This window comes from Pipistrellus kuhlii, unplaced genomic scaffold, assembly GCF_014108245.1.
Source record: "Pipistrellus kuhlii isolate mPipKuh1 unplaced genomic scaffold, mPipKuh1.p scaffold_m20_p_3, whole genome shotgun sequence".
Classification (NCBI taxonomy): domain Eukaryota; kingdom Metazoa; phylum Chordata; class Mammalia; order Chiroptera; family Vespertilionidae; genus Pipistrellus; species Pipistrellus kuhlii.
Window position 1 is genome coordinate 164141422 of NW_023425529.1, and position 27261 is coordinate 164168682.

Here is a 27261-nt window from a genome sequence, read left to right on the forward strand (position 1 = left end):
TACAAGAAAGGATCTCTATTTGCAAAACTTTTTTTTTTTTTTGCAAAATTTTTAAAAATAATTTTTTGTCATTTTAAGAGCATTTTAAAAAACAGAAATAGGAATATAATGTCAACAATGAGGAAAACAACTCTTACATGGGAGCAGTAGGTCTAAAATGGATAGTTGTCTCCTATTGCACTGTCTACAGTCAACCACAGATATCTCGGTACTGTTTGTCCTCTGTGAACCAGGGCCTCTGTGACAAAACTGGTCTCTGCTGTTTCTGAGAATGGCTTCTTGGCATATTATATTTACTGGGCTATTATAGTTCTTAGAACTGAGTTGTTAATCCTGTTCTTTTGTTTGTTTGTTTATTGCTGCTACTTTAAAAAGATCACTCATTGAAGCATTTTAAAATTAATTATTGGTGCTTAAGAGATATAACCATGTACATCAAGAGAATAATAGGCTGTACAACCCCGAAGAAACTAGCCACTGACTGGACTCTTGAAGTCAAGGGAAGTTAGAATCCCTTAGGAGTATTTCATCTCTTTTAGTTTGAGGTTGATTTTGAACAGCTTACCCTAAAAGTGACTCCTTCTCAATTTATCTGGTTGGGAGTAAACCATATCCATTTACAGCAAAACTATTTTTTTTAAATATATTTTATTGATTTTGTACAGAGTGGAAGGGAGAGAGAGAGAGAGTTAGAAACATCGATGAGAGAGTCATCGATCAGCTGCCTCCTGCACACCCCCCACCGGGGATGTGCCCGCAACCAAGGTACATGCCCTTGACCGGAATCGAACCCGGGACCCCTCAGTCCCCAAGCCGATGCTCTATCCATTGAGCCAAACCGGTTTCGGCATTTACAGCAAAACTATTAAAAGTTAGAGAATAAAATACTGATTTCAATATCTTGGTAAATTGGTACCAAGTGCTGTGTTCTACCTCACACTTGGATATCTATCTACCTTTTGAACAGATCTTAGATTTCCCTGTTCATAAGCATATAAATTGGTACTCTTAATCCATTTCTGAAGTATTGACAGGCTAACTAGCTATGAAGTATGCCAGTGTAATCAATCTTAAGGCTAGGACAGAGAAGTCATTGCTTTAGGGTATATATAGTTGTAATATTGAAGGACACATAATATTTGTTTCAAATGATGGGTTGAAATAAATAGAACACTATTTTAGCAATTTTGTTATCAGAGCATATCACTACTTCATTTTAGTTTAACATAATAGTTGATATGGCAAAAGTAAATTTGGTAATCAGGATTGAAATTTTCTATAAAGTTGTAAATTTTAAGAGTAATGTAAGTAAATCTTAAAAGGTTTCGTTTCAAAGCAAAGGAATGGAGTATTTTAGACTTTTTGAAGATTTGCTGCATAACAGACCACCTAATACTTAGAAAAACAAACATTATGTCTCACTACTTTATAGGTCACCCGGGTGGTTCTTCTGGTTTGAGCTAGCTTGGCCGATCTCTGTGGCTAGCTGGCTGCTTGGCTGGGGCCTCACTCATGTCAGGCAGTTGTCTTGCTGGCTGGCGCATCTTTGCTCCATGTGGTCGTCCCATTCTCAGTAGGTTAGCAGGGCTGCTTCATGCAGTGGTCTCAAGGTTCCAAAGTGCAACAAGAGAAAGTGAGCCCAGTGGGCCTACACTTTTTAAGTCTCTAGGTTATGTTTGCTGTTGTCTTGCTGGCCAACCCAGAGTCAGTGTGGGGAGGGACTATCCAAGGGTATGAATGTAGGGAAGTGGGAACAAATAGGGGTTATCACTGCACAATCTACCAAAAGGTGGAATTTGTACACATATGCTATTTAGTCAGTGTCTCTACATTCCCCCCCCCCTTTTTTTTTAAATATATATATTTTATTGATTTTTACAGAGAGGAAGGGAGAGAGATAGAGAGTTAGAAACATCAATGAGAGAGAGTCATCGATCAGCTGCCTCTTGCACAGCCCCTACTGGGGATATGCCCGCAATCAAGGTACATGCCCTTGACCGGAATTGAACCCGGGACCTTTCAGTCCCAAAGCCAACGCTCTATCCATTGAGCCAAAAATATTTTTTATTGATTTTCTTACAGAGAGGAAGGGAGAGGGAGAGAGAGTCAGAAACATCGATGAGAGAGAAACATGGATTAGCTGCCTCCTGCACACTCCCCACTGGGAATGTGATTGCAAACAAGATACATGTCCTTGACCAGAATCAAACCTGGAACCCTTGAGTCCACAGGCCGATGCTCTATCCACTGAGCCAAACCAGTCAGGGCAAGTGTTCCTACATTCTGACTCAGCCTTAGACTAGCAACAAGAGGTGATAGAATAGAGAAAAGTTAATCAGGCTTTCAAAGCTATAGAGTTTTCAGAGAGAGAGAGTTTATAGACTCTTGGTTTCTCTGAAATACTTAATCATCTAAACCCCCCTTTCTACTTTTTTTTTTTTTTAAGCTTTGAGATATAAAAATAGGGAAGCTTTAATCCTCACTCAATAAATATCCCAAATTGATCTTCATCAAGGACTATATTCATGTAGAAGGCGTGTGATCATATGGCTATGGCTATCATGGAAAGCTCTTATGTGTCTGGACTCTGTGCCCTTTGTATGGGCTCTCTGAGAGTTATAACTAACTCTCCCCTTGATGTCAGCATTAACACTGTTTTACAGGTGAGAAGGCAGACTCACCAATGCTGGCTAAGTGACCTGAGGTTATATAGCTAGATGCTGGTGGACTACATTTTGAACTCAAGTCTTTCTGACCTCACAGCTATAATCAAAGAGTTTCTTCCTTAATGGATTGGTAATTTTTTTTTTAATGCAACATGAAGCCTTTGAGTATTTTACATCTCTGAAAAACGAAACCATGGTAAAACATGAATTGTTTCCCCCTTTGTACTCTTTCCCTTCCCTACCACCTTCATAATTGGACCAGATAATCAGGTTTAATCTGAAACTGATGAATAGCTCAGAATGTAACTTTACTGCTAGTTCCAGATGTCACTTTTAAATATTTTGGAATAACCAATCTCTTCATGACTTTTCTAAAGTTCCAAAATAAAATTCAGAATCCTGAGATAGCCTGGAACATCTGTTTAAAAATTTATTAGAAAATAACCTTTATTTAAAAAATAAGCTGTGCTCCCTGCCCCCATCCTCACATGTGCTCCTGTAGCGTGTAACCAATAACTGTTCCTACTTACCAGAACGTTGTATCTGCCTGGGTGGGCACTGGCAGTGAGCTCCGTGAACACGGAGCCCTTGTCTTTCCTGTCTGTAGCCCCCGCTGGAATGGGAATATTCCCATCTTTGTTACATGCTTGACAGGGGAATTCTATGCCTAGGAAGAAATTCTTTTCTTCTCTTCTTCCTTTGATCTGTTTGTCTTCTATTTAGTTCTTCCTCCTTTCTAAAAATCATTTTCCTTTCTCTTTCTGTCTGTCTCAGTTCTTTTGCTTTTCATTTTCCCTACCATCTCAGTAGTCATTTTTTATTTGTTGTTTTGTTGTTTATCCTCACCCAAGAATATTTTTCCCATTGATTTTTTGAGAGAATGGAAGCGGGTAGAGGAGTAAGGGCCCGGAGAGAAATATCGATGTGAGGCACATCAATTGGTTGCCTTTGCACAAGCCCCTACCGGAGCTGGGGACAGAACCTTCGACCCTTCTGGGGGAACGGAAAGGGGTGAGGAGAGCAATTCTCAATCTATTGAGCCACACGGCCAGGGCTCATTAGTCATATTTTATATTCATTACACGTTGACATGATAGTGTCTTGGATATATTGAGTTAAATAAAATATATTATTAAAATCAGTTTCACCTTTTTATTTTTACTTTTTTAATGTGACTTAAAATTTTTTAAATCATATGTATCTGCTCTAGAGAATCTATATTTAGGTTAATTCACTCGTGCAAGTTCATAAAAATAGTTGTTTTTCTTTTAATTCCATGGATCTATTGGACTAAAGATCCCTTAGATCACCACCCTCCACTGGCATAGTGCTGCCTATCCCTCCTCCCCCACTACTAAAAGTTCATGAGAAGGAATGGGAAGAATTTATCTTGCTTTTAATGATGCACAGAGATTTTTTCTCTATTGGTATAAGTATGCCTGGAACAAAAGTACAGTTTACTCTTAAATTATTTTCACTAACAAAAAGGAAGCAGCAGGGTGACTAATGTAAATTGGAAGATACACTATTTTCTTTGGAATGTTTTAGTTCTTGCACTTTGGAACAGGTGTGGCCACTGTTGAAAGAAACAGTAGAGTCATACTCAGCATGATCATAAGGAACTGGCTTCAGTATAATCGATATAGGATCCGTCATATTGTTCTCTGATGAAAAATTCGATGCAGAAGTAAACTTGGTATATTTGCTTTATAGTGTTTTCTACTGAACTATGATGTAATAGGATAAGGGTAATTGTGTTTAAAATAGCCTCCCAACATCCTCTTTTGGCTTTCAGAATTCCAAAGTAAGTTTGCTGTGGATTACTGAGGAGTGATTATATTAATCGGAGGTCAGCCATCTTTTTTCACCTTTGGCCGGAGTGGGAAATGTCCACTTCCAGTGCCGTGGGGCTGGGGTGGTGGTGTCACCAGCCATCATCTTATGAGGGTGACATGGGTGCTGGCGACAGCTGCCTGAGATGGATCCGTAGGGGTGGAATCCCAGACTAGAAGCTATAGCTTTGTACAGACGGGAGGGGGATTGTGCTGGGGTTACTGGCTCATGCCAATGACAAGCACAGAGTTTGCCACTGGATATGCATGCCACAGGTGGACAGTGCTTTATAAGGACATGGTCAAGTCCGTGTTACAGGACACTCGCCTGCAGTCGTGAGTTAAGTGAGCCCCGGGAGCTCAGACCTGGAATTTGAGAGTTGAGCTGAAGAAATCTCTTGAAGTCTAAACAGAGGACATTTTAAAAGTAGGAAAACAACCAGCTCTGAAAAGATCTACCGGATTATAGCTAAATGGAATATGGAAGACATGTCAGAGAGAGGCTAGGATAGGGTTGGGATAATCCATTGCTGATTCAGAAAGAAGCCTTGGACAATCATTGATTGAATATCACTGTTTATCATCTGTTTTTAAAAAATGGGAAAATGACATCTCTCACAGTTGTTCGGAAAGTTGGTTTGATATTTTTCATAAAAGTGTTCAGTAAGAGTCAAATGTGTCATCAGAACTTAAATGTCTAAAATAAACTAGCCCGAACCATCTTGAATAGATAGTAAGCAGTTCTGTTCTGTGTCTTTGGTATAAGTTATACTTAGTAAGGGAGTTTATATATTTTTTTAAAAGTTCCATGTTCTAACTTTCTTTTGAATATTAACTATATACTTGTGTTCTTTAGCTGTTAACCTGGCTTCAATATGCTTTATAGATAGAGAAGATAGGTCACTTACGGATGACTATTAACTAGTACAGCCAGCCAGGCAGTTAAATACACTTCAAAATGCTTCTTGCCAAGAACAATGCCTTTTTCAAATATTTGAGATGTTTGTTCTCAGTTGTAATTATTAGTGAACCTGTGTCCTCATCGCAATTCCTTGTGAGGTGCAGAAAACAAAGAAAGCTAAAAAGCAAGCCAATGAAACACGTTCATTATGTAGGATTTACGTTCATTATGTAGGAAGGAAAAAAGCTTTCTTTCAAGGAGACTTATCGATAGACTCAGTGCTGTGTGTGCTTGCTGCCTATTTAACCTCACATAGTACCACTTCGGGCCACGCTGAGTAATCTGACAGAATGTCCTTTTACCAGGCTTTTCCTTGTGAAGTGCATACAGCACTGCCACCTTGTTGCCAAAGTTTTGTCTGATCTGAATGTGCTTTAAAAATCAAGTGAGTGCCTGTAGAAAAAGAAAGCTTACTCTTTCTTTGTCAGTACTTGCAAAAACAACTTAAAAGAAGTTAGTATCATTGGACTGAGTTCAGTCATTAGCATAATCATGATGCTGTGCATTGTTCACCAGAGCACGCCCCTTGGCCACATTTCCCATTAAGAGGACACCAGCGTTGTCCCAGTGAATAAATCCAGGCACACATGATGCGAATCAGCTAGTTCCTGCCGCTGGGGTGCAGTTAATTTTAGCCAGGGTTTGTTCTATGAGTTGTAAAACTGTTTACTCAAGTAGAAGTTAGTAAGCTGAAATGTGACTTCTCCGGCCGGCCAGCGTGATAGGATATCTATTTTAGACTTCAGATTGTGTTCACGAGCGAGCGGGAGAGCAGTCTTCTGAGGAATCGCGGCTCAGATTTCCTTTGAAAGTAATTGTAAGTACTGGGAGAATTTTTAAGAGTTCTCTTTGTTCTTTTCTCCTTAAATCTTCTTAAACGTTGCTATAATAGTCATTTTTAATTTCCTAGGAAAACCGGAAACTTTGGGGTGAGTGCTTTTGAGGATTCTAAGAGTGCTGGCAAGAGGTTTTTCTGCAAAAAAACCTGCTTTATTCAGTTTTCCCAAGAGAAAGTATTTGATTCTTACTATTTTTATCTTTGCAAGGCAGTCTGTAGGTTATTACTTATTGTATCTGTTAAAGTATTCGATTAATGGAAATGGTTGTATCACTGAGCTTTATTTTCTATGGTAACCTAATTTCTGTATGTATTAAGTTAAAAGGATTCCTTTTATATTATACTTATCCTGAGCAGCAAGCTATGGTCCAGAAATATTGAGAGAATCAAATGTAATTTTGTAAAATGTGTAAATGGACAGTTTTTATTTTTTTAGGGAGGATTTTGTACTCAAGAATAAATCCATATATTCCTAAGGAGAAGCACTGAAATGAAATACTTTTAGAATGAAGGCTTTAGAAAGTGATTGAAAGCATCCTCTGGAAGTTTGAGTTAATTACCTAAGTTAATCAAGGGCCATGAAGTTCTCTAATTTTAACTGCTCTGAACTTAACAAGTCTTTGCCAGCATCAATTTGGACTGAAGAAAACGAAAGATTTTTAATAATGAGTATTTTTAATTAAATCTGAATCACCTTGTTTAATTTGAAGTGTTTTAATTCAGAGAACACGGACTCCATGCCAAAACAACTTGCTTATAACAGAGCCTTTGGTAAAGGAATTTCTTTTATCAGTTAATGTGTAAATTATATCCCCTCTAGGAATATTCATTTTAATGAAACAATTCTTATAGGCTGTGTAGTAGCTTACCAGGCATCCCCGTCTCTCTCTTCACTATGAACAAGGGGGGAGGCATGCTCTCTAATGCTATTTTCCCATTTTGAAAGCTTTATTTAATGACTTCTTTGTTATGATGTGTTGTCTGATTTTAAATCCAAATGACCTGAGGTGTCAACAATGAAAGGAAGTGTTTCACTGCTACATTTAGTAGGAAAAGAATGTAAGAAGGAAAAAAAGAACTGAGTTCTTGGCTATTTTTGGAAATACACTTTTTTTTTTTTAAACTTAAAGATTTTATTGAAGGAAAGAAATTTGCAGTCCAGATTAATTGTAATTATAACAAAAACATCTGTAATATCATCTTCAGCAGTAAAAAGGTCTTTGATTCAGCATATTCTTCATAATACATACTTTATTCAAAGAAAGTAACCGTTCTTATTCTTACTTTAGTTGTCAGTAATGCGCCATCAGAATCTCTGGAGTGTTTTTAAAGGTACACTGTTTTTACTACTCGGAAGCGTGTTCTTTTAAGAATCGCTAAAAAGGCTCATAAACACTTTCAGGTTGTTTGTTTTAATGATTTATGGAGAGAGTGATACAGGTGAATGGAAAAGGAGAGAATTTTTATTATGTGTCAGTGTCGGAATTTGTCATGTTTGCTGGTGCTGTAACCCTGAGGAAGTGATACTAGTTATGGTTCCTTCGTGAGTAGAGGCTCTGTTGACTAGTTATGACCTTGGCCATGACAGTTCACAATGAGCTCAACTCAGTCACAAATGCGGATCCAGATGCTGAGAAACACAGGCGGCTTTGTGGCCTTTACAAATGTCCAGGATCCCATGGTCTCAACCATGTGCTATGCACTCCAGCACCTCCATCGCCATCGCCGTCATGGTCATTAACATAGTGCATATCTGTCCTCTAGTCCTGTTTAAGTTACTTTCAGTGGTGGCCTGCCCTCTCCTCCTACTCCTTTACCTCTCAAAATAGTCACGAACCAAGAGGCTCTGACAGAGTAGTTCCTGACAGAGCAGATTTATTTGCTGTTACTTTATACCTAATGACTAGCCTGTGAGAGGCTTTTTCAGGCAGCAAAGTGCAATCTTTTCTCTGTGTCTCCTTCATCCACATGAGGTGCTTCATAGGTAACTTGGCTGCATAGCTATCTGGGAACTTATGTTATCTAACAGGTTCCCTTTGTTTTGGAGCCTAATGCAAATGCTCAGTGATGACATCTCCAGAACATTTTCTTTCAAAAGATTTTGTAGGAACAGGCTTTGCTAAATTGAATTTCAATTGTTTTATCTAAAAATGAAAGAACTGTAAGCAGAGGGATGCCTTCCGCTTTGCCTGTCTTGTATATAAGTAGGTGGTAGGATCTGCCTGTGGGCAGGAATGCTGATTTCTCCTGGATATACTGGATCTGTTGTTATTATTTAGCATGTATTAAGCACCCCCAGAGCACATACAATACACAAAGAAAGCATAGTTCCTACTCTTCAAAGAACTCGTGCTAAAATTAGGCAGGACACAGAGGCTGGGCCCTTGACGTACACACAGAGTACACTGGGAGAAAGAACACGGAGATGAAGAAAAGGAAAACAAGATGGTGGGGGAAGGTGAAGGAGAGCGTGTGGGTTAGCTTTCAGTTCGTGTGGACTTCTGCCCAATTGGATTAGAACAGACTGCAGTGCCACCTGGGGTGCTGGTACACTCTTCCAGCAGCTGGACAAGTGATGAAAACGAGTGAGAAGACTGACCCCAGAAGCCTTATCCACAACTTCTGTTCTCTATTTCAGTGTCCCCTCCAAAGGAAGGAGTTTCAGGAGTTTGACCTACACCTGGATCTGGTACTGTCATGTAAACTAGGTAAACTTGATATCTTACAAAGTCCAATAAAATGCAAGAAGGGTCTTTCTCCATATAATTACCTTTGGATAGAATTCTGAATTTGGGTTCCAGATTTTCTGTCCTCCTGAATGGCTATGCTATAGAACAATTTACTTGTCTCTGTACTGGTGTAGGATTTTGAGTCAACTGTTAAATTAGAGAAGTGCTTTGAGCATCTCAGAAGAAAGGCATTATGAAGGTCAACGAAACATTACTGCAGCCCATAAAGGAGTCAGAAGAGCATGAATCAGAAGGGAGCTAATAAGGCAAGCTTGGGTATTGGAGATTAAGAAACAGGAGTATACTGTATGAATCTGTGAGTCATTTTCCCCTTTATCCTCAGCCTCACCCAGCCTCTGACTAAGGACCTGGGTCTAGTTCATGTCTCTACAACTAAAAGCAACTTGGAGAGAGCTCAGCAAAGAACCTTTAAAAATGATTAAAGGGTTGAAAAATGATACCTATAATAAGATGTTGGGGGACTTCTTTTATTTAGCCTGGAGGAAAAAAAATGGTTAGGGACTCTTGAATTGTTATTCAAGTATGTGAATGCCTTAATACCAAGGAATAATGACCAACTGGTATCTATTTCCATTGCAGGAGTTCAGTCCAGTAAGAGTTAGGTTAGAACCAGGGTCCTAATATGTGGTCCCAGTACCCTCAGTGCCAGTGCCACCTGGAAACTTGTGAAAATACACACTCTCAGGCCCAATCCACCAGCTACTGATTCAGAAACTGTGGGAGTGGGGCCCAGCAATCTGTGTTTTAACAAGCCTCTCCCCCCCAATGATTTGATGCACATTAACGTCTGATGATCTGAAAAAGAGTATTATAAAATGGAGAATTTGGATCCTGAAATCATCCAAAAATGGGCTTTTATTTCTTGGCAATGTTTTCAGTATTCTCTCTGAAGTTAGGAGATAGGTGACCTCTCAAAGTCCCTTCCAGCTCTGACTTTGCTCTGGATTTCCTCTGGCACTTGCAGAAAATTAATCATCAACCAGGAGAATTTTGCAATCACGTTTCTGAACTTAGTTGTTAAGGCAGTGCCCGTTTTCAGTGAGAATCAAATGAGATGATGTGATAGTGGGAACGTTGTATCACCACAGGTATCCTACTTATCACAGTGTTGTTTGATAGACCCCTTCTTCCCCATGTGACTTTTTCCCTAGAAGGGAAACTAGGGCAGAGGCAAAACAAGGAGCCCCTTGATGTTAGCCCGCAGACCGTGGCTAGATGAGTTCGTCTCCTCGTGAATCCCATTTCAGAAGAAAGGTAAGCTGTAGGGAAAGTTTGACTTCGCCCCATTTTTCCAGTTCTGCCATTTCCATCGGAGGGGAAGTTGGTGGGGGAGCAGTTTTAACCAGCTGCAGGAATGGCTTTCCTCACCCCTGCGGTGGTGAATTTCACTGGGCGCCCTGGAAGGAGGGGCGAAGTGGGGGGGTCCCAAGAGGATGCAAATACAGGGATGATACCTTAGAGGTGGAGGATAGGGAACTATTTCATCTTAACATTTTGTATCTGGGAAGCAGCCAGTGCTACACATTATTAGGGACTTTATACAAATAAGTGGTTATTCAGTTGAATGTCCTCTCCCATATAATTAATTATCTAGAGGCCGGCAGTTGGCAGTTCTTACCTTTGCCAGACAAAATAGTTATTCCTAAGAGTCCCTCTAGTTATCCCAACCTCGCACCCCCTTCCACTTTTTTTTTTTTTTTTGCACCTGATAAAAATGCATCTTAATTTAGTTATGTCTTTGCCCTTTGTGTATTTTCCCTTTATGCTTTTGCTTGACAGAATTGTCTTAGGTTGAAAACACAAAGTGCCGGGAGTGTGTCTATTTGTTACACTTCGTATAGCATTGAGTACAATAAAAGCTCTCTGTGATCACGATGAAGAAAGGGTTCTCTGAGGACATGTTTTGCCAGTGCTGCTCAAAAAGTATCCCACAACCGATGCACTGCTGTCTCCAGCGTAGACATGCTCTCCCTCTGCCAGGGCGTGTGGCCCTAATGTTTTAACACTAAAAAAAAACCGGGATAGGAAGAACCATTGACTTTTATAGCTGTAATTAATTACACATTTGCAGGGTATTAAAAATTCCTTGAAGTGAGAAAAGACAAATGAAGACATTCTAGCTCAAACTAGTTTGCCTTATAATGGGAGACAGAGGAATAAAGGTGGCAAGTGTGTATACCGATGCTGTCATACAATCTTGGGACCTTGTTGTGTTTGAAGAAACTGACCTCTCAGACATTAAGCTGCCTGCTCTGTTTTTTCCTACATCTGTGTCTATTTACAGAGGATATGAGGCCCTGTGATTGTGGTGGTTGAGATATGATAAGATATGTCTCACTAATCCCGAGGGCAGAGGTAGCTGATTTTTAATACCCTAAATTAGTCTCCGAATGTAAAATATTTTCTTGAAAACCTGTAATCGCTCAATCACTTTATATCCAGTAGGAAAATTCCAAGTAGTTGGTTGATTTGGTTTTTAATGACGGCAGGCAATAGTGATTATTATTTCTATATAAGGAGAAATTTCCAATTCATTTTTTTTTTTTAGGATTTAGCCTTGGCAAAAATAATTTTGTTTCTAAAATCAATCTTGCCCTGCCTGGTTGGCCTAGTGGATAGAGTGTAGGCCGGTGGAGTGAAGGGTGTCAGGTTCAATTCCATTCGGGGGCTCATGCCTGGGTTGCAGGCTCGATCCCCAACAGGGGGCAAGCAGGAGGCAGCCAATCAATGATTCTCTCTCATTATTGATATTTCTATGGCTCTCTCCCTTTTCCTTCCTCTCTAAAATCAATAAAAAATATATTTTAAAAGTATAAATAAATAAAATCGATCTTATATCTAGTCCACATATGTGTCATTAAAAATAAGAGTGGTTAATTGGTACCTGGCCAGCATGGCTCAGTGGTTGAGCATTGACCTATGAACCAGGAGGTCATGATTCTATTGTGGTCAGGATACATGCCCAGTTTGCAGGCTCGATCCCCAGTAGGGGGCAGGCAGGAAGCAGCTGATCAATGATTCTCATTTTTCATGTTTCTTTCTCCCTCTCCCTCTTCCTCTCCCTCCCCTTCCATCTCTGAAATCAATAAAAATATATATATTTTTAAAAAGAGTAGTTTTAAGTGGTTTAGGATAAATTTTGCTTCATTATATTTGTTCAGTCAAGAAAATTAAACTTGAAGAGAAAGAAGGAAAATTTGACTACACAAAAATTACTGACCTAATAATTCAATAAATATCCCCAGAAACAACCCAATAAGAAGCTAGTTAAATAATATGTGGTGTTACCGTATAATGCAACACCACGCAGCCATTTAAAATGATGGTGCTAGATCTGTTTTGAGTAAAACTAGCAGGTTACAAATTACATGTGTGTGAACCACTTTTTAGTGGGAGGTATTTTTAATGGCTTTCATTCTGTTTTTAAATGGTGTCACTTATATGCCCATGAAAAAGGAATGCCGTGAACCAAATGTAAGCAATAGTTATCACTAGCAGATGAGCTGACGTGTGATGTTCTACCCTTTCTTTTTAATTACCTATTTTATATATTTTTCTTCAATGAGCATATAATACTTAATGTAATAATGAAAAACGTTCTTTTCACAAAAGAACTATGTAATTCATTTTTGTTTAACTTTTGTGTTTTGTTTATTTTGGTAGTGGCCTCTTAGTGGTTTATGTGAATAATGCCTACCCCAATTGATAAAACTATTATACACAAAAATGTGCACATAAATAGTGGTTATATTGCAATGGTAGGCCAGGAGCATTTCTTTTTGCTTTATTTTCTACTTTTCTGTAGTTAACAAATTTTTATATGCATGCATATTATTTTTGTAATGAAAAAAAAATCTTATTTTTAAGAGAGAGTCTTGAGATCTAGGCTCATGGGAAGCGGCCCATACAATCTGACATGTAGCCATTAATTGATGTTGATTAATCCTGTTAATTCTATAGTGTGAAAGATATTCAGCAAGGGTCTGCTTTCACTACTTACTGTTCTAGATGTTCAGTGAACTCTGATATGACCTCAAATTGTCCAGGATCTCAGGTTTTATATTGTTTGGAGAGCAAAGGAAGGGAGTTGGGGGATACAGCATATTTTTAAGCAATTACAATAATACTTCTGGGGTTAAGATTATCCATTTAAACTTTTTTTCTAGATCTTACATATAAAGAAAGGTGGAACTATATGTCATAGACCTTAGAGAATATTTTGAATGATGGTGATGAGGGATGAGGGAAAGAAAAAGTCTCCTAGCTAGTGTTTCGAAAGCATTTATTTTTGCAATTTCAAAGTGTATCTCATCATTGTTTACGAAAAGTGATTCTACCTTAACAGAGTGCTGGTTCCCTCAATTATTTCTGCCCAGTGCTGCTACGATGATCTTGTGGCCTTAATCTGAAGGTTATTTTGAGTAACTTTTAGTACTAGGGGCAATTGATTTAAGAAAATCTTGAGCAAAAACAGTAGGCCCCCTTTCAGCCCATTTAGTATAGTGACATGTGAGAATAAGTACTTTTGATGGTTATTTAAAGGATCTCTCTTTGAACTGCGCTCCTAAGCTTAGGCCTAATTGAGTGGAACCTGTCACCAGGTTTACCTGGCCATAGAGGTTTAGTTTGAGATTGAATGGAATCCACTTTCAGCAGGACTGATACCTTAAACTTTATTAAAAGCCAAAGAGCCTTAGGAAACCAAATAGAATCTACTATCATGTACTACCTACCACACTTTGGCCTAACCCTTGGTTCAGAGGTTTTGTTACTCAAATAGGAGTGTTGCATAAAATATTTGGAACTAATTAAACTGGATTTTCAAATTTCCTTACAAATAGTGTTCGTCTTTTCATCTTTTCCTTCCTTTCTTTATTATCCTGCCTCTTTCTCCTGCAATTATATTTTAGGAATAATTGTGTGATTCCTCTCGCCACTATTGGCTCCTTGTAGAAGTAAGGACACATACCTCGTGGGTTTATCTTCATTTTCTCTGAGTGAAGGAGGGGAAAGATGTGGGTGAACTATTTAACCCAAATAGTCAGATATTCAATGGATCAAATACTGTTCCCAGTGAGAATTATGGTAGCCACATCAGCATGTCATTGCTGCCAAGTGATTTCAACTTAGGTGAGTCACAAAGCTCTACTGCACAGGATGAGCTCGGATGTAGGAAATGCCCCAAGCCACCTCAAGATGAAATAACTGGGTGGTTACGTGGCAAGTTAAGTGGCTCAGAGGAAAAGGAACATCTTTTTAAAAGGGGTAGAGCAGGTATTTCCTGAGACTATAGATGAACTTAGAAAAAGTAAAAGACTGGATGGTGTCTGTCAGGGGAAAGGATGACTTTTGTAAGAGCCAGAGGAAGATAAATCTCAGTTTAGGATTTGGACTGAGTTTATTTTCTTCCTTTTAGGCAATTTATTTGTTTGTTTGTTTTGTTTTTGCCTTTATTTGATGACTAAAAGCAAAAGTAAGAGGATATGAATGTACTCAATATAGTGAGGTGATTGGGAGTTACAAATGGGACCAGCTATTAAAAAGATTTTGGTGTGTGTGTGTTTTTAAAAGAATGATTACTATAGACTTGACTTGAAATTGAAGTGGTGGCTTGAGCAGGAAGAATTGTAGTGATGTTCTGTCATTTTCTGCTTCCACCTACTGTGCAAAGTTAAGTATCCTTGGGGATTTGGAGGGTAGAGCATCCAGCCACACACCTTTCTGTCAGGCCTGATTTTTGCCATCTCTAGTTCTGTTTGATATCTCCCCCCGATCTTTGAGTCATAGTATCTTCAGGCTCCATGGGACTTGTCAGTAACAATTAAATAAATTCAGATGCTTACTTGAACAAAAATGACTTGAAGACTGATCCAGAAGAAACTTCTTTTGATCATGTACAGGCATACCTCAGAGATACTGTGGGTTCAGTTCTAGACCACACTAATAAAGCAAATATCCCAACAAGGCAAGTCACATGCATTTTTTTGTTTCTCAGTGCATATAAAAGTTCTGCTTACACTATAATCACTATACTGCAGTCTATTAAGTGTGCAGTAGCATTATGTCTACAAAAACAATGTACATGCCTTAATTAGAAATACTTTATTGCTAAAAAATGCTAACCATCTGTGAGCCTTTATCGAGTCATGTTGCTTTTGCTGATAGGGAGTCTTGCCTCAATATTGATGGCTGCTGACTGATCAGGGTGGTTGTTGCTGAAGTTTATGATGGCTGTGGCAATTTTAAAAAATGAGACAATCAGTCTGCTGCATCGATGGACTTTTCTTATCATAAACTCTTTCTCTGTAGCATGCAATTATTTGATAGCATTTTATCCATACTTTTTTCAAAACTGGAGTCAATTATCTCAAACCTCACTACTGCTTTATCAACTAAGTTTATGCAATATTCTAAATCCTTTGTAATCATTTCAACAGTTCTCACAGCATTTTTACCAGGAGTAGATTCCATCTCAAGAAACCACTTTCTTTGCTCATCCATAAGAGAAAACTCCTCATTCATTAAAAATTTTATCATAAGATTGCAGCAATTCGGTTACCTCCTCAGGCTCCATTTCTAATTCTAGTTCTCTTGCTATTCCCACCACATCTGTAATTAATTCCTTCACCAAAGTCTTGAACTCAGTCATCCATGAAAGTCGGAACCAACTTCTCCCAACCTCCTATTAATATTGATATTTTTAGTTCTTTTAATGAATCACAGGTGTCCTTAATGGCATTTAGAATGGAATCCTTTCCAGAAGATTTTCAGCAGATCCACCAGAGGAATCACTATCTGTGACAGTTATAACCTTACCAAATGTATTTCTTTAATAAGACTTGAAAGTTGAAATTATTCCTTGATCCATTGGCTGAAGAATGGATGTTGTATGAGCAGGTAGGAAAACAACATTAATCTTGTTGTACATCTCCATCCGAAGTCTTGGGTCCATGTCAGTGAGCAATAATATTTTGAAAGGAATCTTTCTTTCTGAACAATACATAGTTCTCAACAGAGGGCTTAAAATGTTCAGTAAACTATGTTGCAAAGAGATGTGTTGTCATCCAGGCTTTGTTGTTCCATTTACAGAGCATATATAGTAAATTTAGCATATTTTTTAAGCACCTTTGGATTTTTTGAATGGTAAATGAGTATTGGCTTCAACTTAAAGCAACCAGCTGCACTAGCACCTAACAAGAGAGTCAACCAGTTCTTTGAAACTTTGAAGCCAGGCATTGACTTCTCCACTTTAGCTATGAAAGTCCTACATGGCTTCTTCCAATAGAAGGCTGTTTCAATCTCTTGTTTAATGTATCCACCTTCATTAATTATCTTAGCTAGATTTTCTGGATAACTTGCTGCAATTTTTATGTTAGTACTTGCTGCTTCACCTTACACTTTCATGTTATAGAAACATCTTGTTTCCTTAAACCACATGAACCAACCTCTGCTAGCTTTAAACTGTTCTGCAGCTCCCTCACCTTCTCCCAGCCTTCATGGAACTGAAGAAAAGTTAGGGCCTTGCTCTGGATTAGGCTTGGACTTAAGGGAATGTTGTGGCTGATTTGATCTATCCCGCAAAGTACTAAAATTTCCTCTGTGTCAGTCAAAAAGCTGTTTTATGTTCTTATCCTTAAAAATAGCACTTTTAATTGCCTTTAAGAATTGTTTTTTTCCATTCACAATTTGGCTGTTTGGCACAGGAGTTCAAGCTTTCAGCCTGTCATCAAGATGCTTTTAAGAATTAGAATGATACCTCTTTTAAAAAGTTTAATCTTTATTGTGTTTTGAAAGGAAATGATCCCAGTAGGCAAAACTATAATAAAAAAGATTTTGTTTTCTGTCTCCCCATTAAATACTAAGTAGTGAACTTCCAAAAAATTCAATGATCAAATTGGATACAATTATGTAAAAGCAATATAGATATAAAGGTATCTTTTTTAAAAAAAAGGCAAATCCTGACCACTTTAAAAAAAGTTACAGTAAAGTCTACTTTTTCTGGTATACAGCTCTATGAGTTTTTACGTATGTTCAGGGTTTTATTACCAAACAGACAGGATCCATAATTACAACTCTATTAAGAGTATTGTTGTATAGCTCCTTTATACCTTTACTTCCTGAACTGTGAAAGTATTTTCTAATGGTAACAGCTGAAAATCTAGCTAAGGGGGCTTAAGTACAATCTTTGACCATTAAGTGGCTTTTGTTGTCCCATGGGTCACTCCTAGCAAACCAAACTAAAATATAAATACAAAGGGGGAAAAAATGGGAAAAGGGACATCAAAGGCTGCACCCTGTGGGGAAAGACTTCACAAAATTGGGTTCAACCAAATAAACAACCAAATAAGAACAGCAAATCTCGGGGGCGGGGGGGTGTGTGTGTGTGTGTGAGTGGGGGGGTATCAGTACAGAGTTGCTCCAATATATTTTCTAAAATGTACAGTTTTTAACTCAATTTTTGGAGACATAAAGAAACTGGAAAGTGTGATGCATATAGAGCAGTAATAAAACAGATAATAGACACTGTTTTTGAGGGGACCCATATATTGAACATAGAGGACAAAGACTTCAAAGCAACTATTACAAATCTGTTCAAAGACTTAGAAGAAATTATTCTTAAAGAGCTAAAGGAAGCTGTAGTATCAGTGACTCATCAAATAGAGTCTATCTTTAAAGGAATAGAAATTATTATTTTTTTAAAGGACCAAATGCAGCTGGGACATCAAAAGCACAAGCAAATGGGTAAATTGAACATCAAAATTAAAAGTTGTACATCAGCTAAACATTCGCTATATTAAGACCATGCATGTGTCCCCAGACCTAGTTCTTGCCCTAGGTCTGGTTTTCTAAATGCTGGTGATAAGCCAAGTGTGAAAAAAAAAAAAAAAAAAAAAAAAAAAAAAAAAAAAAAAAAAAAAAAAAAAAAAAAAAAAATAAAAGTTGTACATCAAAGGACAAAATCAGTGAAATGAATATATGTCTACATAATGGGAAGAAATATTTGTAAATCATATATCTGTTAAGGGGTTAGTATCCAGAATATACATATAAAGAACTCCTACAATTTGATAGTAAGGAAACAAACAACCTCATTAAAAATATGCAAAGACTTGAATAGCCATTTCTCTAAAGAAGATATGCAGATAAGCACATGAAAAGATGTTCACCATCAATACTTATTAGAGAAATGCAAATTGAAACCACAATGAGATATTACCCCATATCCATTAGAATGGCTACTATTACAAAATAAAACAGAAAATAACATGCTGGGGAGGATGTGGAAAAATTGGAACCTTTGTGCACTGTTGGGAGTGTAAAATTGGGCAATCACTGTGCAAAACAGTGTGGCAGTTCCTAAAAAAATTAAAAATAATTACTATATGTCCCAGAAACTCCACTTCTAGGTATATATCCAAAATAATCGAAAGCAGAGACTTGAAGAGATATTTGTATACTCATTTTAATAGCATATTTACAATAGCCAAAAAGTGGAAGCAACCCAAATATGCATCGACTAATGAATGGATAAACAAAATGTGATAAACACACCCACACAATGGAATATTATTCAACCTAAAAAAGGAAGAAAATTCTAACGCATGCTATAACATGGTATTATGTTAAGTGAAATAAGGCAGTCACAAAGAGACAAATACTGTACATCATTCTTAGGGTGGTCAGATTTACGAGGATAGAAAGTAGAATGGGTTTTAAGGGGATGAGGTAAGAGAGAATGATAAATTACTGCTTAATGGGTATTGAGTTTCTGTTTTATAAGATGAGAGTCTTGTAGATGTGGTGGTGATGATTGCACAATGTGAATGTACTTAATGCCACTGACCAGTACAGTTAAAAATTGTTAGATGGTACATTTTATGTGTACTTTATCACAATTACACTTTTTTAAAAATATGTATTTCTTTTATTGGTTTCAGAGAGGAAAAGAGAGGGGGAGAGAGAGAGAGAAATTTCAATGATAGAGAATCATCGATTGGCTGCCTCCTGCATGCCCCTCACTGGGGATGGAGCCTGCAACCCAGTGCCCTTGGCTGGAATCAAACCTGGGACCCTTCAGCCTGTAGGACAACACTCTATCCACTGAGCCAAACCAATCAGGGCACAATTACATTTTTTTTTAAAAAGGAAATTTTGGAGTTGGAAATTATAATAATCAAAATGAAAAACTCACTAGAGAAGCTCAATAGTAGATTTGAGTTGTCAGAAAAAAGAATCAGCAAACTTGAAGATAGAGTGCTAGAGATTATGCAATCTGAAGAACAAAAAGAATAAAGAATGAAGAAAAATAAACAGAACCTCACAAAAATATAGGCTGCCATTAAGTATGCCAATAAGAATACCAGAAGTAGAAGAAAGGAGCAGAAAAATATTCAAAGAAGTAGTTGCTGACAACTTCCCAAATTTGATGAAAACCCTTCATGTAGGTATCCCAAACACTTAAACTCCAAGTAGGATAAACACAAAGAGATCCACACCCAGGCATATCATTGTCAAAAATGGAAAGACTATGTATGACAGAGATCTGGAAAGCAGCAAGAGAGAAATGACAACACATGTGAGGTAACCCTAGTAAAATTAACAGCTGACTTCTCATCAAAAAGAGTAGAGGCCAGAATCAGTAAGAAGACAAACCAAAGGGCTGAAAGAATTCCATATCTTGTAAAGCTGTATTTCAAAAGTGAAGGTGACATAACATAGTAAATAAAAACAGGGAATCCATTGCTAGCAGATCTGTCTCACAAGAAGTACTAAAAAAGGTTCATTGGGCTGAAAGTAAGTGGCACTAGATGGTAATTTAAATATACACACACAAGAGCACCAGTAAAGATAATTAAATAGGTAATGACAAAAGACAGTATTATTGCATATTTCTTTTTCTTTCTCTTAATTGATTTCAAACATTACTAAAGAACATCTTGTGTCTGGCTGCTTTCTAGTTATTATAATAAACTTTTTAGTTCACATCAAAGCATCCCCCTAGCTCTTCAAGTTTTCTAAAAGAAAAACAGGCCAAGGGAGCTACTGTCTTGCCCAAGAAAGTTTGTCTTAAACATACATTAGAATTAAGGCCAGGAATACCCTCAGAATTAGGAAATAATTTTTTGTTTTTAAAAATATTTTTTTATTGACTTCAGAGAGGAAGGAACAGGGAGAAAGAGAGAGAGAACTATTGATGGGCTGCTTCCTGCATGTCTCCAACCGGGGATCCAGCACACAACCTGGTCCTGTGCCCTTATCAGGAGTCGAACTGTGACCTGGTTCATAGCTTGAGGCTCACTCACTAAGGCATGCCAGCTGGGCTAGGAAATTATTTTCAAAGAAATCTTATAAACTGGCTTATATTTCTTATAGTATTTTAAAGCTTATTTCCATGGTTCCTTTAAATTGATTACAAGCAAATACTTATGATTTCTTAATTTAGTAAAAAGATTTCCATTTCAGGAGTCTCAGTGGGAGATATAAAGAACTAAATTTTCACCTGACTTACCCATCTGATGAAAAATTTTGTGGTCTTATTGCCTTGTTTAGGCTGTTTACACTCTTAATTTGGCAAATTATTGGTGGAATTGAATCAGATTTGCAGATGAAACTCTTCAAAAACTTGAACAGACTTCCCTATATTGCAAAAAAGGAAAAGTATGACTAAATCAATTTAATAATTATTTGCCCTCTGGTGCTTTTTTTGCTGCCTAAGAACTATTGCTTAACAACCTCTGGAATGAGAACAAGAAATAAGGGACTATAAATTAAGCATGGGAAATAGTTAAGATAATAATCTTTATCAACTATTCTGTTTAGATTAATTCTATTAATAGAATATCAAGAATCAATGTTTTTTATAAGTATTCATATTTTTATTGAGCTTTTAGTGTAATTGGAACAATTGGCAAATATGTATGTAAGAACCAAGATATCTGTTTAGATACATAGTTCCATTTTAAATTGTGACTTAAGGGAAAGTATTTTCCTAATATAGCTCTTGGAATGTAGCCAAACAGTCCAGCACTTAAGGGCACAGAATTGGAACAAGTCATCCTAGTTTTGCCATTTGATAGAAGTGATATTAAGTGATTTGCTCATGAAAACTAATCTATTTTTGGTTATGAGAGAAGGAAAAAATTACCTAGACTATCTCGGGGAAGGGAATATCTATCTATAGTGCATACAGAAAGGGAAATTGTGTAGCAGCTATTTCTATCTTAGAGTGGGAATAAATGTGTAAAGTTCAACTAGTCTAACTCCTTGCTTCCAAGCAATGTTTTACCTAAAACACTCGAACAAGGTGGTAATATCTATTTCAAAAATCTCTACTGCAGGTAGAGATCATTTCAGTGGGAGATCATTTCAGTGTGCAGCAACCTATTTAGTTACAACTTTTTTCTTTCAGAGTGTGGCCTTTCTTATTATAATGAAAGACTGTTTGCTGTATGTTTAAATTAGGTAGAATGGCTAATATGTATTTCCTTATAGGGACTTTTTGTGTGGAATTATTGAATTGCATATTTAAAAAATGGGGGAGGGGAATAAAACTTTCTTTAAAAAAAATATGTTTCATTGATTTTTTACAGAGAGGAAGAGAGAGGGATAGAGAGCTAGAAACATCAATGAGAGAAATACCGATCAGCTGCCCCCTGCACACCCCCCACTGAAGATGTGCCCACAACCAATGTATATGCCCTTGGCCAGAATCGAACGTGGGACCCCTTAGTCCGCAGACACTCTATCCATTGAGCCAAACCAGCTTCGGCGGAAAAAAAATAAAACTTTCTTACTATAACTCATCACACAGTCATCAAGATTCTATTTGGACATCTCCACGGAAATAGCACCTATGCCTCCTGAGGCAGTCTTTCAGTTGTTAAAAGATATCTTTCATGTAGGATATTCTAAATTTTCTCTTTTTTTCAGGCCAAATCATTCTCTTTTAACTTTATTTCATTTAAATTATTTTTGCTTATTTCTTTATCCTTTTAAAAAATATATTTACTTAATAGATTCACATAATGCCTTCCAAAAGAGCAAAAGTCTGTGTTGAAAACATCTAAATAACACAAATGCTTTAGAGCCAACAAATATTTAAATGTCAGAATGTCAAAAATGTAGGAGAGAGAGTGATTATAATAGGAATGAGGCCTGGAGACGAAAAATGGTTTTGAAGGGCTGAGTCGACAGGATCTGCAGTGGAAATTTTAGATAGAGGACCAAAATAAGTTTGTTCGTGTTCCATAAATTCATGAAGGCTATTGATTGCACTTGTTCAAGAAAGGGTCAGTAATTTCCACCCCCTCTCCCCACAGAGCAATCCTGTGGTTCATTGTTCCAGGCTAAACTGCCTCTTCCTAATCCTGTGGTCTATGGTTGGTAGAGTAATAGAGTTGGAAAGGAATTAAAGATATCATCTAATCTTGAAAACTTCCCAGGATGAAGGCTCTGCAGCATTCTTAGTAATCCATTCTCTTTATCTCCCTTTTCTCTTTGTTGTCTCTGCCTCTCCATCCCCAGCTTAGGCAAGCACTCCAGAATAGGAGCTAGCATCGTTAAGAAGGCCTGATGAATGTCTACCAGGAGCATCACTTCCTAGGGTGGAAGTACCTCCTGCATAGTAAATAGATAATGCATTTAGGGAATCATTCAGTTATGACAGTCACATCTTCAAAATTACCAAAATTGGACTAGAGTATTTCTAAGCCCCTTCAAATTCTAATGTTTTATGATCCTCTTATTCTGTGAACCAGAGTAGGAGTAAATAAACGTTATAGGTTGTTTCTTGTAAACATTATAGGTTGTTTCTTGTAACCTCAAATACTGTTTTAGTAAAAAAAAACAAAACAAAACAGCACTTGGCTCCATCGGGACATTTTATTATTTGGAATCATTTCAATCCTGATGGCCAACCCCTCAGGTGAAGCATAGGGAAGATTAGGGGAGAATCCTAGAGAAAGACCAAGTGTGACTGAGGATGGGTCTATAGAATCCTGCCAATGGAAATATGATAGAAGGTTCTACAATGGTGCCAAGACCGAGTATTCAGGCACCAGAACAAAGGGTAATTCTTGAAAGTGGAAAAATAAGGTAAAACAAAAGAGAAGATGTACTTTCAGTCTTAAATTGTAGATAGTAAGCTTGAAGAATTGTCTGAGAGATTTAGACTGAAAAAAGATTCATGTGTTTATTAGCGAAAACTAAGTGTATTTTGATGGTACATTCCTAACTTTTTAAAAAGTATACTTTCCTTTGTAGTGTTTTTCCTAATGATAAAAGTGGCAGGAAAATGGCAAAAAATTTTTGATAATATTTAAAAATGTAAAGCGTACCTAGAGAGAGCCACTCTTAACCTTGGGCATGTGTCTGTAGAGTCTTATCGCCAGTGCATTTGTAAACACAATTGAAATTATATGGCACATACCATTTTGTGTACTGAATTTTTATTTAGTATTACTATGTTTCAATGTCAGGAAAACTCTTGAGTTAATCTATTTTAATTACTACATAATAGTTCATCTTCTTCCCGGGGACAGTTAAATAGTTTACTCTTTTTCATGATCATAATATATGATAATGTTTTTATTTTCCCATAGAAAATAAATGCTGTTACTTAAAACTGTTTTAATTATTTCTAACTGTACCTATGGGAGGTAACATTACAGAACTGATTTTAGAGTTAGTCAACAGAATTGCACACCACAGTGACATTATTGCTTTCTCATACTCTCATTTACTTTAATTAATCTCCTTGAAGTTTTTAGTATATGAAGTGTCCACAAGTCCAGATGTAAAGTAGGTTTAATCTGTGGCCCCCCATAGTGGATTTCCAGCTAACGTGTTCATATTTGCCCTAAATGTGATGCTTACAGTGGTTTCCACCATTTGGGTCCGGTAGAGGCAATGTTGAAGACCTATCTCCCCAGGAAGGCCCACCTTCCCTTTTCTCTGTAGAAGTGCTAAGTGCCCGGTTCAAAGAGAGATCAGTAGTCTGTCCCAGCAAAGGGAGATCAGTAGTCTGTCCCAGCAGCAGGCTTTCTCTCTCCTCTCTGACCTTGGAAGAGTTGTGTCTGAGGAATTTTCTATTTGCAGTGCTAAGTCAGCCACCTCCTCTAATTGATCTGTTTTTGCTCTTTGCTTCTTGAGCAATTGTTTTAAACATGGTGTGACAACTTTTCCCTGAGCCTTTGCTCTATTGGTTGAACTGGCTGTTTTTCTGTATCTGAATGTTACAGTATTCTTTCATTGAATAATGGAATTGCTCTTTAAAAAAACAACAACAACAACAACAACAACAACAAAAAAAACTAATATATTTCATCCTGGGGACTTGGAGGCCAGGGAAAGACAATGCTGGCAGTATAGGAAAGGAAAAATATTGAAAGTGAATATTACCTTCTATGACTAATACTGGTTTCCCCCCCGCTCAGTTTTATTGATGTATAATTGATAAAATTGTAAGTTATTTAAAGTGTACAATATCATGATGCTTTGACATACGTATATATTGCAAAAGGCTTCTTCCCATCTATTAACTTACTCTTCACCTTGCGTATTTATATGCAGGTGTTATTTTCTGATCACTTTACTCAGGTATAATTTATGTATAGTAAAGTTTGCAATTTCAAGTATATTAATAGTTTCATGAGTTTTGACACACATGAAAAGTAGTGTAACCATCACCATATTCAAGATACAGAACAAAAAGTTTCCTGTGTAGACAGGTTTTCGTTTCTTGGGTAAATATGCCTTGGAATAGGACTGCTGGCTTGTGTAAGCTTATGCTCTATAGGACACTATCAAAACTGTTTTACAAGTGGCTTTACCATTTAGTGCGATTTTTAAGCATTTTTTAGAGGTTTTTTTTTTAAAAAATTTTCTTTATTGATTAAGGTATTACATATGTGTCCTTATTGCTCCATTGCTGCCCTACACCCGCACTCATGCCCTCATTTCTCTGGTATCTATGTCCGTTGGTTAGGCTTATATGCATGCATACAAGTCCTTTAGTTGATCTCTCCCCTCTACTCCCACCCTCCCCTGCCTTCCCTCTGAGGTTTGATGGTCTGATCAATGCTTTTCTGTCTCTGGATCTGTTTTTGTTCATCAGTTTATGTTGTTCACTATATTCCATAAATGAGTGAGATCATGTGATATTTATCTTTCTCTGACTAGCTTATTTCACTAAGCATAATGCTCTCCAGTTCCATCCGTGCTGTTGCAAATGGTAAGCATTCCTCCTCCTCCTCCTCCTCCTCCTCCTCCTCCTCCTCCTCCTCCTCCTCCTCTTCCTCCTCCTCCTCCTCCTCCTCCTCCTCCTCCTCCCCCTCCTCCTCCTTCTTTTCTTTTTTTTTTACTGCAACGTAGTATTCCATTGTGTAGATGTACCACAGTTTTTTAATCCATTCATCTGCTGATGGGCACTTAGGCTGTTTCCAGATCTTAGCTATGGTACATTGTGCTGCTATCTAATTTCTTGGGATATATTCCTAGAAGTGGGACCACTGGGTCAAAATAGTTACTTTTCTCTGCCTCTTCGTCCCCCTCAAAAAAAGTTCCTGTGCCTTATAATATATGTCGGCCTTTAACCAAAGACAAGGCTAGAGTTTTTACATAGAAAGAGGTGGGCTGGATATAGCCACAAACTAGTAGAAGGATTTGGAAACTTAGTAAGTTCTTCTTGTGACTACAGCCGATACCAATAGCTTCCGGTTGCTTGATGCTAAGCACAGTTTAGAAAACACTTTGCTTATGTGAGTTTCGATTCTGCAATAAACCTGTAAAGTACATGTTATTACTATCCTTCCTTTACAGGATTCAGAGTGTCCGTGACTTATCCAGTGTCACACTGCTAGTTAGTAGCAGAGCCAAGATTGAGCCCCAGGAGTCTATTTGTTAACACCGATGTTAGTCAGCATGCAGTGATTCTGGCACTGAGCCAGCACCTTTACACAACCGCCATGCTGTGTACATTATTGTCATTCTTAGATGAGTCATTTCAGTGATTGTGTAGCCAATAGCTGGCTGGACTGGAATGGACCCAGGTCTTCTGACTGCGGGTCCTTTACTTTTTCCCCATCTCCATTCAGGAGAAACAAATGTTCCAATTTTTTTAACAGCAGAGAGAAAGGACATTCAGTGCTGGGTAAGAGCATAGCAAATTATCAAACTGCCCTTGCCACTTTTCCACAATACTGTTAAATCTGCGGCTTATTCACTTTGGATGTTTGATATCTTTACTCTCAGGCTTTATGTTCGTGCTGGTTGTCCTCAGTGAGTAAACCTGCTTTTTCCTGCTTCTGAATCTGCGGAGTTTTTTGCCTCCGTGACCCATGCTGTAAGCTGGGCTCACAGGTGGCTTGATTGTCTTGTCTGGCCTTTGAACATCATTTTCTTTCCCCTTCTTACTCTCTCTCTCTATCCCCTTGTCATCCTCTCTTCCCCTCCCTTCCTTTCTTACTTTTCTCTCAGCCAAAATGTCATCTGCCTTCCTCCAGGCTCCTGGGTTTCATAGACTGCTTTGCATATTTGCAAATTTGCCACTTAAAGGAAGTCTCAGAGCTGTTTAGAAGTGTTTTGATCTTTTACCGTTAGTGTGAAAATATGAAGCTCAATATTCTCTATATAAACATACTATGACTTTCCAGTAATTTTCTTAAAATTTAAGTGTGTGAGGTAGATGTTTTCATGAGCTATTCAAGAAAGTTGTTAATATATACTACTTATAACAAGATCTACATCCTGAATGTTGAAAAAAATGTTGTTTCTACTGTACTATTTTATAAATAATAAAATTCCAAAACTGATTCTTCTTCTTTGTTTAAATACTAGAGGCCCAGTGCATGAAATTCATGCATGGGGGGGGGGGGTTGTTCCTTAGCCCAGCCTGCACCCTTTCTAATATGGGACCCCAATCCAGGACTGCTGGCTCCCATCTGTTCGCCTGCCTGCCTTCCTGATTGCCCCTAACCGCTTCTGCCTGCCAGCCTGATCACCCCCTAACCACTCCCATGCCAGCCTGATTGATGTCTAACTGGTCCACCCTGCCAGCCTGTTTGCCCCCAATTTCCCTCCTCTGCTGGCCTGTCATCCCTACCTGCCTTCCCCTGCAGGCTTGATCGCCCCCAACTGCCCTCCCTTGCAGGTCTGATTCCTCCCAACTGCCCTTCCCTGCAGGCCATCTTGTTGTGGCCATCTTGTGTCCACATGG

The 27261-nt window shown here is 37.9% G+C and overlaps 1 protein-coding gene and 1 non-coding gene across 12 annotated transcripts in view; both read left to right on the top strand.

The window, feature by feature from the left end:
• Positions 1-27261, top strand: part of SLC20A2 (solute carrier family 20 member 2) — a 94017-nt gene that overhangs the window by 21829 nt on the left and 44927 nt on the right. The window contains exons 1-2 of one of the 11 annotated variants that reach the window (XM_036458899.2): positions 6029-6276; positions 7587-7629. The exons of 7 other annotated variants lie outside the window; for them this stretch is intronic. The gene's annotated coding sequence lies outside the window, so the exon portion shown is untranslated. Of the gene's footprint in view, positions 1-6028; positions 6277-7586; positions 7630-10277; positions 10302-27261 lie in introns of those variants that run through there. 3 more of the 11 variants (XM_036458897.2, XM_036458903.2, XM_045588841.1) reach the window with 3 other exon arrangements.
• On the top strand, positions 17786-17912 carry LOC118731030. Its single transcript, XR_004991732.1, has one exon. It is a non-coding gene; the product is annotated as a small nucleolar RNA SNORA72 (small nucleolar RNA).